Raw genomic sequence first — 3,582 nt, 5'->3', positions numbered from 1 at the left:
AAGGCAATACGAATGATCAACAATTTGGAGGGAGTAACGTGACAGTGAGTAGGTGCCAAAATATTTCACTGATTATCCTAACTCTCGTCATTATCCATCCGAGGATGATCCCACCTCTTCTTCTTCGTAATTCCATGTTTCAAATAGTTTCTCTTTCAACATCATTTTAAAATAGCTTACTAACTTGACTGTCATACGTATATCTATCATTCCGGTGTTTTACCTCGAATACCTCACTCAGAAATATTCCAAAAACATCTGTTAAGCCGATAGTTTCCTGCTACACGCATCCGTTACTAACTATAAGTGGCCAGTTCCCTCTGGGAACAGATCAAAGAGATCTCTTAGGGATCTCAATATAGTCCATAAGTTCAGTGGCATGTGTGTGTAATTGAACATAAGTTACCGAATATATTAGAGGTCTATGAGTATATATACGTAGCCTCTGACATCATATCTACCGAAGAATTCCGCTCTGGACTCACTGGTCTATCCCTTTAAAAGGTTCTAAGATCGAACTATCGCTCATTGTAATCTTACGCCATTTAATTATAGACATGCCATCGATTATCGATGCTCTTAATTTTTAATCTAAACCATCATATCCTTACATGTTAAGCGCACTAATAATATTATGTAGTGTACTTGTCTTACGATGACATTTGTATATCATATTCAAATCTTCCTTAATGGAAATAAGAATCCTCAAGGGTATATCAGACACTGTCTTTGTTGAATTCGTTATTAATACGATATTCACCTTCTCATTGGTAAAATGACACATTCCATTAGTCTTGGTCAATAACCTCAACTGTATATTAATAATTAGACTTTATGGTTCTCATATGTGATGCCCCTTCTTGGGCAACCTACACAGAACTACAGGTAACAAGGCTCGTGTTATCAAAATTTACATATGGTGTTGGTAATATCGTCTGTACCCCAAATGCTCTGGAGACTCAACTCCAAGTTCTACATCCATATCCTTGCCAAATCAAATATAATTCTAATTTTTCTCCTCATCATTCTGATAATCTCCAATGGTCTCATTAGTCATACTTTAATACCTCAAATATACATTTATCCTAACCTACACATTGAGGCTACATCCGGTAGTCCAATGATGAACTCTATATGAGCTCTTACGAAATCTCGCATCTAGATAGACTCCTAACACTCTCGTTTCTGAGTACTATAACTTGAGGCTCTGATACCATTTCTGTAACGCCCCCAAATCCGGGGTCAGGAATCTGGGTCATCACGCCATCCTTCACTCATGTGTAACCTTGTATTGATTTAATAATCCAACAGACCCCAATCTCATACTCACACACACAAGTTATAGCCTTAGAAATGACGTACAAAATGTAATCTTCTTTTATTACACTCAAATGTACTTTACAGGATCTCAAACAATTATTTATAACCTCTACATGAAGTTACAATAATTACGACTGATATCTTATACCTATCTGATACTCTAGCACATCTGAGACAAAGCTACCAGGGATCCTCCCCATGACTGCAAGCGACTAAGTCCCACACCGGCATACTGGTTATCTGTTGTGTTGTGTCATTTAAAAGAAAGCAAGAGTGAGCTATAATGCCCAGCATAATAATGTACAGTATGAAAATGAATGTATGATAAACTCACGTACAACATCATATTTGATAGTTACGTTTTATTCGAAAATAGTTTCCCTTGGTGATACACACCTTTTACGAAAATAATCCTTTGGTGGATTTTATTATCCTGCGAATACCTTAATAGTAATCCCGGCACCTAGGCTTGGGATACGGTATTGCATCACAATTCCAATTGGAAGAATTAGGACATTCTTTGGAGCCACCGTATACAATGATCAGTCGTAATACGATAATAGTAATCTTTTCTACTAGTAGAAGGACGACACCTTTGTATCCCGGTTATCACCCTTGCCGCATTCGGGCTATATGTCCCATTTTTAGGTATACACATACTTCACAAGTTCCTGAGTACACTGAGTACCTTCTCCCGCGATACCTTTGGTAGTCCATCTAGCACACATAGTACCAGACTCTACCCCTCCCTTGTCCTTTAAAAGAATTCTGTTAATCTCGAGAACTCGAACCACATCGCAGCTCCCCAAGCGTTTTGCTTGTTGATAGAAATAGTTTATCTCTCTAAGATATAAGTGTAACGACCGAGAAATTACGTTTGTATTATATTATAATAATGATAAATTATGTGTATTATTATGTGATTAAATGTGTTAAGTCATTAAACCCTAACTGCTATGTGTTATGTGTTGGCTGTTTTGATTCAAACGTGTTTTGGATATTTATTGAACGTTTTATCGTCAGTTATATATTTTTTTATAGCAAAACCCGTACAGCTCAAACTATGTTTTAAAAGCCCGTATTTCAAACAAAATCACTGGCCCTATTTTATTAAAAATGCCCTATACCATATCGCTATTCTGAACCCCTAGACGTTTTACAAATTGACCTTTTTCGCGAAAAACAACTTTTCCGGACCCCTTCGGGTACCAAAAACTCCACAAAAATTTCATTTTAATTTTTATAAGATCATGAAATTATCATATATCATTTTTCTATGTATTTTTGTAATATTCACAATTTTTGGGAATTTTTAGCATTTATTTTGTAATTATTGGATATTTAAAAATTCAATATTAATACCCAAAATTATAAAAATTGGGGCCAAATATTTTTATTAGGAGTGTAATTAGACCCTTAATTTTACTTAGGGGTATTATTTTCATAAATATAAAAACCTGATTTACTATTAATTAAATCAGTTAATTATAATTAAAAATCAGAAAAATAAAAAGAAAATTAGAAAGGGAATTAGGGTTAGGGTTTGTGAAGAACAGAGCAAGAGGATCAAAGCTGATTTTCATCGTGATTCCAGAGTCCAAATCGTTAGTGTAAGTACTCGTTTTGAAGCTTATGATCTGTAGTTTTCGATTATGTAATTGTTTTTGATGTTTGATTGATTGAATTAAAATTTATATTTTCGGGTTTAATTTCTTGAATTCGGGTTTGCAGTTCTGTTAATTGTTTGATGATTCTGTTAGCATAGACGTTTAGATCGTTGAATTTGGGATCGATTGGCACCGGGTTTATGTTCGTTGGCTTCGGTTTTGTGCTCGTCGGAGTTTAGACGCCGCCGCCGTGTTCTTCGTGTTTCCGGCCACGTTTCGTCGAGAGGAGGACGAGGGAAGGAGGAGAAAGGTGCTGGGAGCGTTGTGGATTGAAACCCCAGAAGAATCGTGCCTGAAAAACGGAGTTTCGTCGTGGATTGGCCGCCGGAAAGCAGCCCGCCGGCGTCGGGTTCTGGGTTGCAGGGTCTGTTCTTCGTGACCCGTAAACCCGAGGTCGACCCGGTTTGCAACCCGGAAATGACCCGAGTTTGATCCTTCAGAACCCAAACTCTGTTATGATTTTTGTGTTTTTGAGTAATTAATTATTTATTTATATTTTAGTAATCAAAATCAGTTTTTAATAATTCTAAAAATTAATTAAAAATTAGTTTTAAATTCTGAAAAATAGTATTATTAATTTCTAAATTATTTTATT

This window comes from Apium graveolens, chromosome 4, assembly GCF_009905375.1.
Source record: "Apium graveolens cultivar Ventura chromosome 4, ASM990537v1, whole genome shotgun sequence".
Classification (NCBI taxonomy): Eukaryota; Viridiplantae; Streptophyta; class Magnoliopsida; order Apiales; family Apiaceae; genus Apium; species Apium graveolens.
The sequence above is the reverse complement of the archived record's forward strand: the minus strand, read 5'-3'. Positions refer to the sequence as shown.